Below are 17800 nucleotides of genomic sequence, written 5' to 3' on the forward strand. Positions count from 1 at the left end.
AAAGAAGCCTGGGGAAAGTTTTCGTGAGTTTGGTTTCCGCTGGAGAGAACAAGCGGCCAGAGTTGATCCTCCCATGAAAGAGGGAGAAATGGTGGACTACTTCTTGCAAACACTTGATCCAACTTACTTTGGTCACTTGGTGACAACGGTTGGGAAATCCTTCAATGAAGTGGTAAAGATAGGGGTCATGATAGAGGAGGGCCTAAGGTCTGACAAAATCCTAAATTACTCAGCGCTCAAGGCGACGACCCAGGCTATTCAGAGCGGCGCGGGAGGTGCGCTCGAGGTCGCATCAGTCGAAGCAGGTACTGGGTCCAAATTCAGAGGTCCTTCCCCTCACTACCAGCCCAGGCCCAGTCATCCAAATTATCCACACACTCCATACAACCTTCCACAACCCTACTACCCACCATCAGAGCCACTCTTTTCAGACCATCATGCCCAAGCCTGCCCCCGAGCTCCATATAATCCGCCTCAGTATTATCCTCCGAACAAGGTCCGGTCGCGGGGTCAACCATCAGGTCACCCCCGCTGGCAAGAGCAAGCACCATGTAATGCATTCTTGCCTTCACAACGTTTTCAAGCACCCAACGACCCTAGAAAACAGGGGCATGGGGGAAAACAAAGGCAAGGAAACAATTTCACGCCAATTGGGGAGTCCTACGCAAGTTTGTTTGAAAAGCTAAAGCTTTCAGGATTGATTGAGCCGCTCCTTGGCTATACTCCAGACCCATATGCAAAAGGATTTGATCCTGCTGTACGATGCATGTATCACTCTAATGTCCAAGGACATAGCATTGAAGACTGTCGTTCTTTGAAAAAGGAAATAGAAAGAATGATTCAGGAAGGGGCAAATTGTGATCGATGACAGTGACAGGGAGCACGCGAATCCTCTTGAGAACTTGTTGACCGATGTTGATGATATTGAAGCTGGTAATGGTCTTGGCAGTATCGATGCAAAGCTCAGTGGCTAAGATGCCAGTCTTGATAAAGTGGAAGGACGCTCTGTTCCTTGGTTAACAAGAAAGAAGCATTTGGTGGCTTATTTTGTTGTCATTTCTGTTGTCCGGATTATTAAGGTTGTAATTTGGATTTTGTCCTGTGTCAAACCTTCTTATCTTTCCATTTTGTCATAGCAGTTTGTTTTAAATTTTGTCCAGTTTATGTTAGGATTTTATTCTGGTTGTTTTGTTTGTTTTATTAATCAAACCATTTCGCTGGTAGTCTAATACAAAGCCGGTCTTTTGTTATTTCCAGTCGTCTTTTTGTTTAGTCCTTTTATCATTTTGTTCAATGCCGATTCTAGGGGCATGACATGCGCACCCAGTTTGGGCCTTATCTTAAAAGTTAATCATAAAACCCTGGGAAGGTGATCAAAGCATTCAAAGGAAATAAGAACGGTTTGGGATTATTTGAAGCCCGAGTCATGTGGAACTGGGGCAAGTTAAACACAAAGAAAACCGTTAAAATCAAGATTCGCCAAATTGGCATGAGATCCGTTCATGATAATGAGAGTGTCGCCCAATGGTGCTTTAGAAATGACAAAGGAAAAATAAAATGTTTAACATAATTGTCAAAATCCAGCACCATCGGAAGAGACTGCAAATCTTTGTTTAATTGTGTTGTTTGCACTTGGCATGTTTTGAAGACTGGAATGACGAAGGCATTTTGTTCTGCTACCTAAACACTTTATCCTTCGTTACCCCTTTTGAGCCTTACTTACTTTTCTTTCATACCCCTCGTTCGGAATCAGTAGCAACGACTAGAAGATACGAACATGGAAGATAAATGAAAAAGAGAATAGCAAAACAACAAAAACAAAAAGAAAAAAAAGCAAGAAGAAAAAAAAGCAAAAGAAAAAGAAAACAAAGATAAGAAATGAGTGAAAAGAAAGTCACAAGAAAAAAAGAGGAATTGGGAACTACGTTTGACCTGATTCCTCAAAGAGGATACGTAGGCACTCCACGGCTCGGTCATAGTTTTGAAAAATGAAAAAATCAATTAAAATATCCCCAAGCAAGAAACTGGGGCAAAAGTTGCGTTTGTTGTAAATAAACCTAATTCCGAAGGTTGTAACTAATAACCCAAAATTAATGTATTTTTTGAGCCTTTTATACCCTTTCTTTCTAGCCTATCCAAAACCTACATTACGGTCCAAAGAAAGACCATCTGATCAGTTTTCAAAAAATGCCAAGTCAGACAAATGAAGAGTCTTACCGGCGAACATAACATTCTGTTCCACATCAGAAAGGACTCTAATCTCCAACAAAAAGAGTCATACCGGCAACACTCCAAATCCCCAGCTGGAAAGTGATACAAATGAGAGAGTCTTATTGGTGAAAACCTTCACAGGCACCATAAGGCGATGAAAGCTGAGAGAAAACCAAAATGAGAGAGGCTTGATAGTGAAAACCCTTCGGGCACTACAAGTCAAATAAGATTAAGAATCAGATGGGGAATCGCCAATTGAAGATCTTGAAAGATGATTGACGGTAGAGGATAGGCCACATACGCATGTCATGGCCATTAGAGTCGGTATCTGCGTTTGATAGATTTTTATTTATAGTTTCTTTTGTAAAAGAGTCATCGTTTCCTTTGTCTTTTATTTTGTTTTCTTTTATCTTTTTCCTTTCATAGAAAACTTCCCTAGTAGAGTCTGTTTGGTCAGAACCAGTGGGAAATGACTTCAAAATAGGCCATCAACTAGTACACCCAAGTGGTACAAGGAACAGGCGCAAAACCCGTGTCAAGAAGGGTATCCCCATCAAGATGAGATTGATAAAAGGGATGGGCCAGTGTCAGCAATTAATATCATCCCCAGCAAGTTTTGATAGCATAATGGAACACAAAGCTGGGAAAGGAGAAAGAGGAAACCATCCACAACAAGAGTGGCATGACCGCTTACCATGTTTTTAAACTAACAAAATTTTCTTTGATTTAGAAACAGGGAAAATGAACGTTATTGATGGCGGAAAGACATGCCATAAAGAAAATCATCAAACCGGGGCAGAAAATTTTCTCATTGTGAAAATTTTCTTGAAGGCATGTGCCCATTTAGGGGAGAAGAAAGATAAAACCAGTCTCAAGGGAGCTGATCTTTGAACCAGTGTTATCCCTAAGTTTAATAAAGGAAGCTGAATCCTCAGCAGACCGAACAAAAGATTGGAACTTGTGTTTGGAAAGACAAAGGGCCAGTGTCGCTCCCAACAGGTTTCAGAAGAGGGGATCACCAATTTTGAAGGAATGCAAATACCCCAGCAGTGTTATCCTCAACAGCGTTATCCCCAGCTCATAACACTTATCCCCCAGCAGGTAAGTAAATAATCCCCAGCAAGTGTTGAGGTAAGACATTTTCAAGTTTTAAGGATAAGTCGGGTTCATCCGCCCTCAAACAGGATATGTTGGGTTTATCCGCCCTCAAATAGGATATGTCGGGTTCATCCACCCTCAAATAGGATATGTTGGGATCATCCGCCCTCAAATAGGATCTTATTTTCAAGATTATTGTTGAAGACAGGCGCCCACCTGAATAACGAGAGGAATACTTTTGTCTGTGCATTTCATACTTTAGGCGCCCACCTGTATAACAAGGGAATACATTCCACGTCTTTACCCATAGGAGATGCATTTCCTCCTAAGTTTGTTTTAGTTTCATTCATAGGAGATGCATTTCCTCCTAAGTTTGTTTTAGTTGCACTCATAGGAGATGCATTTCCTCCTAAGTTTGTTTTGGTTTCATTCATAGGAGATGCATTTCCTCCTAAGTTTGTTTTAGTTGCACTCATAGGAGAAGCATTTCCTCCTAAGTTTGTTGTAGTTTCACCAATAGGAGATGCATTTCCTCCTAAGTTTGTTTTAGTTTCATCCATAGGAGATGCATTTCCTCCTAAGTTTGTTGTAGTTTCACCAATAGGAGACGCACTTCCTAAGGAGACGCACTTCCTAAGGAGACGCACATCCTAAGATAAGTTTCACCAATAGGAGACGCACTTCCTAAGTCCATTGTACCAATAGGAGACGCACTTCCTAAGTTCAGTTTTACCATAGGAGACGCACCTCCTAAGTTCATTTTACCCAATAGGAGACGCACTTCCTAAGCTTATTTCACCCAATAGGAGACACACTTCCTAAGTTCAGTTGTACCAATAGGAGACGCACTTACTAAGAAGTTTCACCAATAGGAGACGCACTTCCTAAGTTAAGTTTCACCGATAGGAGACGCATTTCCTAAGTTAAGTTTTACCAATAGGAGACACACTTCCTAGATCCATTGTACCAATAGGAGACACACTTCCTAAGTTTAGTTTCACCAATAGGAGACGCACTTCCTAAGTTTAGTTTCACCAATAGGAGACGCACTTCCTAAGATTAAGTTTCACCAAGAGGAGACGCACTTCCTAAGTTCATTCTACCCATAGGAGATGCAATTCCTAAGTTAATTTCACCAATAGGAGACGCACTTCCTAAGTTAATTTCACCAATAGGAGACGCACTTCCTAAAAATAATTTCACCAATAGGAGACGCACTTCCTAAGGAGATGCACTTCCTAAGATAAGTTTCACCAATAGGAGACACACTTCCTAAGAATAATTTCACCAATAGGAGACGCACTTCCTAAGTAAGTTTTACCAATAGGAGACGCACTTCCTAAGAACAGTTTTTCCCAATAGGAGACGCACTTCCTAAGTTTATTGTACCCACAGGAGACGCACTTCCTAAGTTTATTGTACCCAATAGGAGACGCACTTCCTTAAAGTTTAGTTTTGCCCATAGGAGACGCACTTCCTAAGTTTACTTTTACCCCATAGGAGACGCACTTCCTAAATTAAGATTTCACGCATGGGAGACGCACTTCCTAAATTATTTTCATTCATAGGAGATGCACTTCCTAGTTCAAAATCATTAAGGTTTCACCCATAGGAGACGCACTTCCTAAGACTATTTTACCCCTAGGAGACGCACTTCCTAGGTTTAATTTCATGCACAGGAGACGCACTTCCTGAATTAAGTTTTCATTATTAGGAGACACACTTCCTAGTCTGGTTCGCTCAGGTTATACTTTTGCTTTAAGGAGACGCACTTCCTAGTTTGGCTTTTTCAGGTTATACTTTATTTCAGCAGACGCACTTCCGAAATTGAGTTTTCACCCTTAGGAGATGCACTTCCTAGTTTGATTAATTTTAAGTTCGACCGTAGGAGACACAATTCCTAGTCCAGTTTTTTTGAAGTTTACCCGTAGGAGACGCACTTCCTAATCAAGGTCTTTCAAGTTTTTTTAGGAGACGCACTTCCTAAATCGAGATTTTATTCATAGGAGACGCACTTCCTAGTTCTAGTCACTGAAGTTTTCACCCTTAGGAGACGCACTTCCTAGTTTAGCTCATTCCGATTCAACCATAGAAGAAGCACTTTCTAGTTTGAGTCATTGAGGTTTATTTTAGCAGACGCATTTGCTAGCAAGAGTTTTTGGTTTTACTCGTAGGAGATGCACATCCTAGTCTAGTCTTTAGTTTACTCTCATCATTGCATCAGTAGTATAAATAGGTTACAATTTTGCTAACGACTCACAAATATTCCCAGTGCAAACTGGGTTAGGAAATTTTCGTTTGTTTTGTTTGCTTTGGTTGTAGGATCCCGCCTGGAGAATAGAGGTTGTTAAATTCAAGTGTTGAAGTTGGGAGCCCGCCCAGATAACAGAGGCATACATTTCAGTCTTTAATTTTCAAGTATTGAAGTTGGGAGCCCGCCCATATAACAGAGGTATACATTTCAAGATCAAGTCAGAAGACAATAAAACAGAGGGTTACAACAAGAATCCCCAGCAGGAAACAATAAAATCCCCAGCACCGGGAAACAGAAGGTTGCAACAAGAGGTCCCAGCACAAATTCAGGCGCATGAGTCAAAAGAAAGAAAAGACGCGTCTTGAAAGAAGCAGCTGGTGAACATTAAATCATGCCCAACATAACAAGACTGATGAAGAGAGCCGTACCCACCAGAGGAACCGCCGAAAAGCTTAATGAAGAAAGCCACGTCCCCTGCGGACCAAGCCAAATGATGAAAACTGGTATTCAGAAAAGCAAAGGGCCAGTATCATTCCCAAGTTCAAGGAAGAAAAGCACCGGAGGAAACACAAGCCGACAAGAAAGCAAGGCAACAAGAACAAATTTCAGTCTAGCCTAGCTTCTTGTTTTCTTTTAAAACACGGTGTAACAAGGAGATCGGTAAGCAGTGATAACAGCATGCAACAACAGTAACATTGCAATCCCACGGTAGTCCCAGCTACCAAAACTTCCCGAACTACATTAACCTGATTCCCCTTTAGCCAGGGATAAGTAGGAAACCTTTGAAGCAAAGGTTCGGTTAAATCTTTTTCAAAAAAATGCTTCACACGGAGTACTCGGATGGGCAAAAATCGCTCGCTTTATCTTTGCACGGAAACCCTTCGTGTCTCCGGGCAAAGAGGGGCAGCTGTAAGCACGTGATTTTTTCCCTATATGAGAAATACTCCCAAAAAAATGCAAAATAAAATGATTTTCCTTGGTGTGTAATTTTTGAGTATTTCTGTGATATTTTTGGATAATTATTTGTATTTGTCTGTGTTTGCTTATTTGTTAAATTAATAAAAAATATAAAAAATATGTCGCATTTTGCATGTAGGATTTAATTTTACAATTGTTAGTAATTTAGTTTTACAAAAATTAAAAATTACAAAAATAGGCATCTTTTGCATTTTTAGCATTTAATATCCAAATGAACAATTTTATGCTTAATTATTACTTGATTACGCGTTAATTGTTATTGGGAGCTAATTTGCAATTTTATAACTTAATTTAGTTCTTAATAATAATTTAAGTACTTTTATAATTTAGTTTTAGAAAATAAAAGAAGAAAAAATAACAAAAATACAAAGAAAAATCGGATTGGACCACTTCTTCAAATTTCAACCCCAGGCCCAAATAATTGCCCAATCTTCCCCATGACCCAGTCCACTTTAGACCGGGTCGACCCGGTCCGCCCCATTAACCCATTAACCCAAGACCCACTCTCCATTTTTTGTCCTAACACAAAACAAAACAAAACACAAACAAAAACCCTAAAACAAAAGAAAACCTACCCGCCCCCCCTCCATCTTCTTCTTCTCCATAACTAACTCCAAGCACACATCCATGGCAGCCCTTCTGCCTCCCCATCAACAAAACACACACGCACACACACAGCAGCCCGTCCATGGCTGCTGCTTCTTCTCCTTCATCTTCGTCAAACCAACAGCGCCCCTCCATGTCCGCCATTGACGAGCAGCAGTGCTGCTGCGTCGACCCCCAGCGTCACGATCTGCTTCTTGTTGCGTTGTCATGTCCAAACGACCAGCAACAACCAGACGCTTCATCTTCTTCGTCACGATGCCTTAGCTCCGACCAACATCCATCGTTGCTCCTTCTTCTCCGGCAAGTCGCTACTACTGCGCTGTTACTGCTGCTCACGTTGTTGTTTTCAGCTGCTACTGTGTCGCGTCTGCCCTCGTCTTCTTCGTCGAGCTCAAGCTTGAGCTCGACATCCATGGTCGCCACTCCATCGTTAAGCTTTCTGCCATGGCTGCTTCCGATACACCCAGCCCCAGCATCATCGCACCTTAACGTTAAGAAGAAGTTCTGGACAAAAGTTTCGCACCATTTCTGTCGATTTTGTTGGGTTTCAATTTGAGTCTCGAAGAGATAAATTCAAATGAGTGGAAGGTGGCGAATTAGCGGGTGTCCGTTTGGATGTTCGGGGTTTTGAGAGTTTGTTTCAGTGCTCATTTGTATTATTCTTCGAACATCAAACTAATTGGAGCAGTCGTTCGTCCGGGCCCATTAAAGTGATTTTGGTGCAATAATCGTTTCCGGACAGATTTTCGGTTAGTGATGTTGGTTCATCTCTGGTTAGTAGTTTTGAGTTTTATTTTTGTCCGTATTTTGTTTTGATATTTTCGAATCTAAAATCGGCAAATGTTTGTTTTGTTCATGTCTATGGTTAGGTATTTGATTTTTTGTTTTGTTCATGTTCATGTGTTTTGTTGAATTAATTTTCAGATTTCAAATGGAAACATTAGTTATTTTTCATGTTTATTTCATGTTTGTATTGTTGTTTAAGTGAATATTTGTTAGTTTAATATTTGTTAGATTCAAATTGAAATTTAATTAATTATTTCTTCAATTTGTTTCATGTGTTATGTATTTTCCAGAAAATATTAATGTTGTTTGAATCGTTAGAATCCGTCATGTTTGTTGCTTAAAGATAGATTTAATTCATGTTCGTCTTGGTTTGAAGTTCATGTGTAAATTCAGTGATTTAATGTGAGTGTATGTTTGTTTGTGATTTGCTTGATTTAATTTGAATCATGCATATTGTTGTTTGTATTATTGTCTCTTTGTTCATCCATTAATGGTCTAAATTAACCAGGATTGGTTCCCGATATGGTTGATTTATTTCCATTAATTTGGAGTTTGTGTTGTTCATCATGTTCATGTAAATTGTTGTTGAAGATTGTTGAGAAATTGGTCATCTTGACTATATTTTGGTTGAGTTATGATTAATTGATTGTTTAGAGCAGAGGGGTAATTTGGTAAACTGCATTGCATTCGAGGGTAGATTTGTAATTGCAATAAGGTCGGAGGGGTAGTTTGGTAATTGAACATTATTTTGATTCTTTATGTTAAGCATGTGTGACAAATATAATGTGGTGGGTTTTTTTTGATGTACTTGTTTAATATAATGGGGGACAAGACAAAACATAATGGGGAGGAATCTTGTACTTGTTTAATATAGGCATGGGGAACATATTGTAATGGGTTGGGAATGTGGTATTTGTTTAATGTAGGCATGGGGGACATATTGTAATGGGTTGGGAATCTTGTACTTGTTTAATGTAGGCATGGGGAACAATATTTAAAATAAAGAAGACATTTAAAAGTGGGCCAAAGCATGCCATTGGGGGAATAATTTTGGGGTTGGGAATGGAAGACTTGTCTTGCTATATATAGAGTCATTCTTGACTTGAAATGGGAGGATTTTTTGGGAGAGTTTTTAGGACTTGAATATTATTGAGAGGATTTAGAGATTATTATTTGGGAGAACATTTTTGAGGGTAATAGATTCTGGAAAACATCTCAAGAGTGTTAGAAAGTAAAAGAGAAAGACAACTTGAACTTCTATTTGAATAAATTCCGTTTGTCTTTTCTCGAGTGTTATTCAAAAATCTGAAGCTGCTGCATCTCGTATCTTTTCTCTCTTCTGCTTTGACTGCGATTGTACTTTTTCACTGCTGAGTTTTCAGTCTGTTACTGGGTTATTCTACTGGTTGTTACTGGTTTTGCGGTGTTGCTGAACCTGCTATTGCTGTGTTACTACTGTTGCTGACTCCTACTTCTTTTGTTCCTGTACTGCTGTTTCCAGGTACACATTTGTACACTCTCGGCTTGAAGAGAAAAATGAAATATTAATCAGGCTTTGTTCCTGTTGAATTCCTCCTGTTGGATTTGTGTTTGAATATTAATTTCCCTCTCTTGGTATAAAAATGTAGTTGATTGATTAAATGAGCAATGATGTCGCATATGTATAACTTCTTCATCTAATAATGTTAGTTTACATTAATCGAAGAATAGTTAATCTGTTTTGATATTATTGTGTATTTATCTCATGTTCTAGCAAATAATAAAATGTGGAATGAAAGCAGTTTTTCCTTGTACAAACGTGATTGCAATTTTCCGTTCACATTAGCCGTAACTTAATAACTAATAAGTTGCGTTTTTCAGCATGTAAATAATTAGGAGATTTTTCTTTTATTTTAGAGACAAACTTAACAGAAAAATGTAGTCGCTATAGGTTTATCCTTTTAAAATAAAAATGAGACGAGCCTCGCCAAATAAATCACAAACCGCCGGGGCCCTCAATAAAATACATAACCATTGACTAGACTTTTGATTTGGCCGTTTAATGAACCTTCACGGCCTCTTCCTAAAATAACAATACGGTAGACTCTTTAGGACGCGCCTTAATAAATCTTATCTTCTTAAACTCGGGTGCACATTTATGTGACCCAAATCCAATTCTCAACGGAGTCGAAATGTGTTTCTAATCACGGGTACATTGATTGTGACGTGGTTCGAGGTGCGTGTCCATGACGTTGCAAATTTATTTTAAAAAATAAGAATGAGATGAGCCTCGCCAAATAAAATAAAAATTGCGGGGCCCTCAGTAAATATTTTCTTTAAAAATTGTTTAGACTTCGGGATGGACCGTTTAGTAAAATTCCACGATCCTACCCAAAATAAATACACTAGTCGCTTTAGGCGCGCCTTTAATAATTTAATTTCCTTAAACTCGGGTGCACATTGATGTGACCCAAATCCAAATCTCAATGGAGTCAAAGTGTATCGACGACCACGGGTACATTGATTGTAACGTGGTTCGAGATATATTTTTATAACGTTGCAATTCTTGATAAAAATAACAGTAAATAATAAAAGCGGTTGAAAGACAAAATTTGCACATAAGTTCATATTGTATTTAAAATCAGATAAATAAGCCAAATATAACAGTTGAGCGACCGTGCTAGAACCACGGAACTCGGGAATGCCTAACACCTTCTCCCGGGTTAACAGAATTCCTTATCCGGATTTCTGGTACGCAGACTGTAATATAGAGTCATTCTTTTCCTCGATTCGGGATTAAAATTGGTGACTTGGGACACCCTAAATCTCCCAAGTGACGACTCTAAAATAAATAAACCAATCCCGTTTCGATTGTCCTTTAATTGGAAAAAACTCCCTTGCACCCTCTCGGGTGCGGAAAAAGGAGGTGTGACAAATTGAACCTTTAGGATATGGATTGAACTTTAGGATATGACTTGAAGTTTTAGTTTATGTTTAAACTCGTAAGATATGAATATAACTTTTAGTTTTTAGGTTTTGTTCTTGTGAATTGAACTTGTAGGATATAAATTGAAGCTTTTATGTATGACTTGAACTTTTTAGGATATGAATTGAAACTTTTAGGATATGAGTTGAACTTTTAGGAAATAAATTGAACCTTTAGCATATGTATTGAACCTTTAGGATATGACTTGAACTTTTAGTTTATGTTTAAACTCGTAGGATATGAATATAACTTTTAGTTTTTAGGTTTTGTTCTTGTGAATTGAACTTGTAGGATATAAATTGAAACTTTTAGGATATGAGTTGATGTAACGACCCAATCGGTCGTTTTTGAGCTCCGACGCGTCATTCAGCAGTTTGAGACCATGAGCAGCTTCATCTCAGGTATATTGACTTGAGTGTATGGTCAGAATTAAAATTCAGGAAGTTTGGAGTCAAATCTAAATGGAAATTCTCATTTTGAAAGCTTAAAATTGAAGAAATGAACTAGGATTGGAATTTTGAGTAAAAGACCTCGGAATTGGGATCCGAAGGTTCCAGCAGGTTCGTATGATGATTTCGTACTTGGGCGTATGCTCGAATCGGGTTTTGGATAACCCGGGAGCGTTTTGGCGCCTATTGTGGAAGATAGCATTTTAGAAGAAATTGCATCAGTTTGGCTTAATATGCATTTCAGTGTTATTGATGTCCGTTTGGAATTCCGAGACTGGGAGTAGCTCCGTATGGTGATTCTGGATTTGGGAGCGCGATTAGAAGTGAATTCGGAGGTCCGCAGGTCATTTTGGAGCCGTTTGGCTAAATATAGAAATTTGAAGGTTTTTGAGAAAATTCGACCGGAAGTGGAAATTTTGATATCGGGGTCGGAATGCGATTCCGAAAGTTGGGGCAAGTCCGTAATGTCGAATGTGACTTGTGTGCAAAATTTGAAGTCATTCCTGAATGATTTTGGTAAGGTTTGAGACACTTAGTCTCTTTTAAGGAAGCTTAAGTTGGAAAAGTCAACCGGATATTGACTTATGTGTTAGAGCGCTCGAAATGTAAATTTTATGGTTCGAATAGCTTTGTTAGGTGATTTGGGACTTAGGAGTGTGTCCGGAATATTTTTGTGATGACCGGTGTAGAATTAAGCTTGAATCGGCAAAGTTAGTATTTTGGCGAATTCCGGTTGATAGGTAAGATTTTGATCCGAGGCTCGGAATGAAATTCCGAGAGTTGCTGTAGCTTCGTTATGTCATTTTGGACTTGTCTGCAAAATTTGAGATCATTCGGACTAGTTTTGACGTGTTTCGACATCGGATGTGAAAATTTGAAGTTTCAAAGTTCATAGGCTTGAATCCGTGGTGAATTTAGTATTTTTGCGTTGTTTTTGGCGATTCGAAGGAACAACTAAGTTTGTGTCATATTATGGGACTTGTTAGTATACTTTGTTGGGATCCCATGAGGCTCGGTCAAAGTTTGGAAGAGTTTTTGGAAGATTTTTGCCGTTTTGAGCATAAATGTAATGATCTAAAGGTTCATTTTTAGTTCTAGAGATCCAAATTTGATTCCGAGACTTCCAAAATTTTGATAATGAATTATAGGACTGATCTGAAATTTTTTGTCTAATTTCATCAAGCCGTGATTAGGTTTTTGACGTGAAACATGAGTAATTGTTTAACGAGCGAAATGGATATCACACTGGGCAAATGAGCTCCGAATTGAGTTTCGATTGAAGGGTTGTGTTCGTATTATTATTTGTGACTCATAGAAACAAGAATTGTCTAATTCCGAGTTCGTATGATGGAGTTAGAGCCATATTAGTGAAAAATGGCTGTGCTGCAATTTAAATTGGCTGTTGGTGCATTTTTTAGCAGCAGTGAACAGTATCCCACGCGTGAACAGTACCGCGCGGATGAACAGTAATTGCGAAAAATCTGGGCAGTGAGTTTATATCCAATTTTGGGTCATTTTTCCACCATTTTCAGTCATTTTGAGAGCTTTTGGACGGGGATTGAAGGGAGTTTCAACTGAGATCGATTGGAGGTAAGTTTTATGAGTTAAATACATGATTTTATTGAAGAATCATCCTTGAAATCCATGAAAACACAACCAAATTATAAGAAATTAGGGCTTGAGATTGAAATTCTAAAATGAAGATTTGAGGGGTCATTTGAACTCCGATTTTGGTAAATTTTATATGTACTGACTCGTGGCGAGACGAGGAATCCGGTGATGTGACTTTCGTAATTTTTCGAGAAGTGGGCCCGGGGCTCGGGTTTTGCAAATTTCGTGATTTTCGATATTTTTCGAGTCTTTTCGATTGAGTTATATTCCCTTAGCCTATTGTAATATATTCCTTGTGGTTTTGGCAAGATTCGACACACGAGGAGGTCGATTCGAAAGGAAAGGGCATCGCGGAGTAGACTTTTGGCCGTCTTGAGGTGAGTAATAGATGTAAATGTTGTTTTTAGGGTTTGAAACCCCGGACTTTCACATTGTAACGCTATATTGAGGCGTGACACGCACTCCATGGCGAGTGCGGGGTCGGATACTATTGGGGATTGTGACTTGGTCCATCCCGTGTGATGTTTATACTATACTGGTGATTGATACACATACTTCATTGATATTACTGGGCTTGATGCCATGTTTGGGGCCTTGTGCCGATTTGTAAAATCCTTCGAGGATTGATATTACTACTTAGCATGATTTGCATATCATTTAATTTCAGTCCAAGATTTTAAATGTTGTTTTGCAAACTCAGCCATAATTCTAAGTGTTGAAAACTTAAATGATATTTTTAAATGTATTCCGAGCTGGGAACTTCTATTTTGTAAATGCCCAAGGGGCTTATTATTTTATTTTCTGGACTGATTATAAAGTGACTTGAAACAGTGGTAACAATGACACTGTGTGATATACTTGAAACAGTGGTAACAATGACACTGTGTGATATACTTGTAACAGTGGTAACAATGACACTGTGTGATATACTTGAAACAGTGGTAACAATGACACTGTGTGATATACTTGAATAGTGGTAACAATGACACTGGATGATATACTTGAACAGTGGTAACAATGGCACTGTATGATATAAATTGGTCAGGTAACAATGGCTGACCGGTCAGGTAACAATGACTGACCAAGATATTGCGCTTGGGCTGTAGGAGCCCCTCCGGAGTCTGTACACACCCCCAGTGAGCGCCGTCGACGATAAATAAATATGGATGGCTCGGGCTGCACGCCGCAGTGGGTACTGGAATGTACCATCATATGCATTGCATTGCATTCATGTATTTGTATTTATACTGTTGTTTAGCTGCTCAGTTCCATATGTTGCTGTATATTTGGATTTTAGCTTACTTTGTGTATTTACTGGGTTTTCTTATCTTCGGACTGTAGTTACTTTTATTACTCACTGGGTCGGAGTACTCACTTTACTCCCTGCACCTTGTGTGCAGATCCAGGGCAGTCTCAGGCACAGTAGATCCAGTTGATCAACGGATCCAGCATTTTGGGGAGTATCAAGGTAGCTGTACGGTGTTTGCAGCATTGATTTATTCCCTCCTATCCTATCCTTTTTTTATTTCCGCATTATCAGACTTTGGATACACTATGTATTAGGATGATATTCTGTATTCTAGAGGCTCATATTCGTGACACTGGGTCCTAGTGAGATTATATTGTGTATTTTGTTAAATTCTTCAGTACTTTAATCTTGCTTAATTGATATTTCTTTCCGTTATTTTTGATAAATTGGGTTAAGTATTGAATAATGGCCGGGCTTGCCTAGTAGTGTGTTGGGCGCCATCACGACCGGGATTTGGGTCGTGACAGTTGAATTTTTAGGATATAAATAGAAATTTTACGATATGACTTGAACTTTTGTGGATATGAATTGAACCTTTAGGATATAAATTGAACTTTTAGTTTATGTTTAAACTCGTAGGATAAGAATTGATGAACTTTTAGTTTTTAGGTTTGTTCTTGTGAATTGAACTTGTACGATATAAATTGAAGCTTTTATGTATGATTTGAACTTTTTAGGATATGAATTAAAACTTTTAGGATATGAGTTGAACTTTTGGGAAATAAATTGAATATTTAGGATATGTATTGAACTTTAGGATATGACTTGAAGTTTTAGTTTATGTTGAAACTCGTAAGATATGAATATAACTTTTAGTTTTTAGGTTTTGTTCTTGTGAATTGAACTTGTAGGATATAAATTGAAGCTTTTATGTATGACTTGAACTTTTTAGGATATGAATTGAAACTTTTAGGATATGAGTTGAACTTTTAGGAAATAAATTGAACCTTTAGCATATGTATTGAACCTTTAGGATATGACTTGAACTTTTAGTTTATGTTTAAACTCGTAGGATATGAATATAACTTTTAGTTTTTAGGTTTTGTTCTTGTGAATTGAATTTTTAGGATATGAATTGAAACTTTTAGGATATGAGTTGAATTTTAAGGATATAAATAGAAATTTTAGGATATGACTTGAACTTTTGTGGATATGAATTGAACCTTTAGGATATAAATTGAACTTTTAGTTTATGTTTAAACTCGTAGGATAAGAATTGATGAACTTTTAGTTTTTAGGTTTTGTTCTTGTGAATTGAACTTGTACGATATAAATTGAAGCTTTTATGTATGACTTGAACTTTTTACGATATGAGTTGAAACTTTTAGGATATGAGTTGAACTTTTAGGAAATAAATTGAACCATTAGGATATGTATTGAACCTTTAGGATATGACTTGAAATTTTAGTTTATGTTTAAACTCGTAAGATATGAATATAACTTTTAGTTTTTAGTTTTTGTTCTTGTGAATTGAACTTGTAGGATATAAATTGAAGTTTTTATGTATGACTTGAACTTTTTAGGATATGAATTGAAACTTTTAGGATATGAGTTGAACTTTTAGGAAATAAATTGAACCTTTAGCATATGTATTAAAACTTTAGGATATGACTTGAATTTTTAGTTTATGTTTAAACTCGTAGGATATGAATATAACTTTTAGTTTTTAGGTTTTGTTCTTGTGAATTGAACTTGTAGGATATAAATTGAAACTTTTAGGATATGATTTGAATTTTTATGATATAAATAGAAATTTAGGATATGACTTGAACTTTTGTGGATATGAATTGAACCTTTAGGATATAAATTGAACTTTTAGTTTATGTTTAAACTCGTAGGATAAGAATTGATGAACTTTTAGTTTTTAGGTTTTGTTCTTGTGAATTGAACTTGCATGATATAAATTGAAATTTTACGATATGACTTGAACTTTTAACGATATGAGTTGAACCTTTAAGATATGACTTGAACTTTTGTGGATATGAATTGAAGGTTTAGGATATGAATTGAACTTTTAGTTTATGTTTTGGAATTTTAGATTGCCGGAGGATTATTAGAAGAGGTTGATGACGTTATTAGACATGCAATAGAACTTCCACCAAGAATAACTAAGACACAGTACCTGGCAAAGTGTGCCTTTAATTGTTCTTCTCATTAGCGACAATGATGATGAGAAGGCAATGGCATGTGTTTCAAATAGTGATGGTGTAGGTAGGAATTTAGTATTTTCTAAGTAGATAAAAGAAGAGCTTATAGAGTAATTCTTACTTCATTTTCCATGAGGAAAAGAAGTTTAATTGAGAGTGACAAGGTTGATGAAGACGGAATGTGTTCCGTTGGTCATGGCAGTTCCCATAGAATGGGGATCATAAGACTCTATGATGACAGAGATTATGGGAAGTTTTGTTCTAAATTTTCTTTCAAGTCTGATCCGTACAACTTTAATGTGATATTGGTGATATTTCTTTGGATTCAGACAACGATTTGACCGACAAAAGTATGGAAATGCTCTTAAAAAGAATTAAAGGTAAAATCTTTTCAGCATCCTTCTCTACCGAGAAAAATATTTTACCTTTAATTCTTTTTAAGAGCATTTCCATACTTTTGTCGGTCAAATCATTGTCTGAATCCGAAGAAATATCACCAATATCATATTAAGCTTGTACGGATCAGACTTGGAAGAAAGTTTAGAACAAAACTTCCTATAATCTTTGTCATCATAGAGTCTTATGATCCCCGCTTTATGGGAATTGCCATGACCAACGAAAAATATTCCGTCTTCATCAACGTTGTCACTATCAATCAAACTTCTTTTCCTCTTGGAAAGTGAAGTAGAGAATTCCTCTATAACCTCTTTTATCTACTTAGGAAATGTTAAATCGTACCTATACCATCACTATTTTGAAACACATGTCGTTGCCTTCTCATTATCATTGTAGCTATAGAGATCAACAATTGATCAAAGACACACCGTGTCAGGTACTGTATCCAAGTTATTCTCTGTATCCAAGTTCATTCCGAGTAATAGTACCACGAGGATATTCACCAAAGCCACTAGACAACTTTATGATGCCAATGAAGCAAGATGAGCTATTCAATGAAACTCGTATTGTAAAGAAGAAGAAAGAGACTGATTCAGAAAGGAGGGTCGAACCTCGACTATATACATGTAAGTTTTTTACTTTTCATTAAGTATTTTGATTTACTTTTATATAAATTTTGAAATACTAATTCAATAAATATAATTTTTCATATAGGTTCGCTTCACATGCATCTGACATGGGGGAATTCATACGCAGTCAACCACCTAATAAATCGGACGAGGCTATCCAACTTTCGGACGAGGATGTTGAAAGAACACTCCTTGAGTACTTTATATACTTTCAACTAGACAAAAAAATTTAGTTCTATTGTGTTAGTTCTTTTTAGTTCGAATGGGCTTGTAATAAGCGTTAACTTAGTTTTGTTAGCTTAATGTGTTAGTTCTATTGATTGTTGCTTTTAATTGTTGTTGTTGTTGTTGCTGGCATAAA

The sequence above is a fragment of the Nicotiana tabacum genome, chromosome 22 (genome assembly GCF_000715075.1).
Source record: "Nicotiana tabacum cultivar K326 chromosome 22, ASM71507v2, whole genome shotgun sequence".
Taxonomy (NCBI): domain Eukaryota; kingdom Viridiplantae; phylum Streptophyta; class Magnoliopsida; order Solanales; family Solanaceae; genus Nicotiana; species Nicotiana tabacum.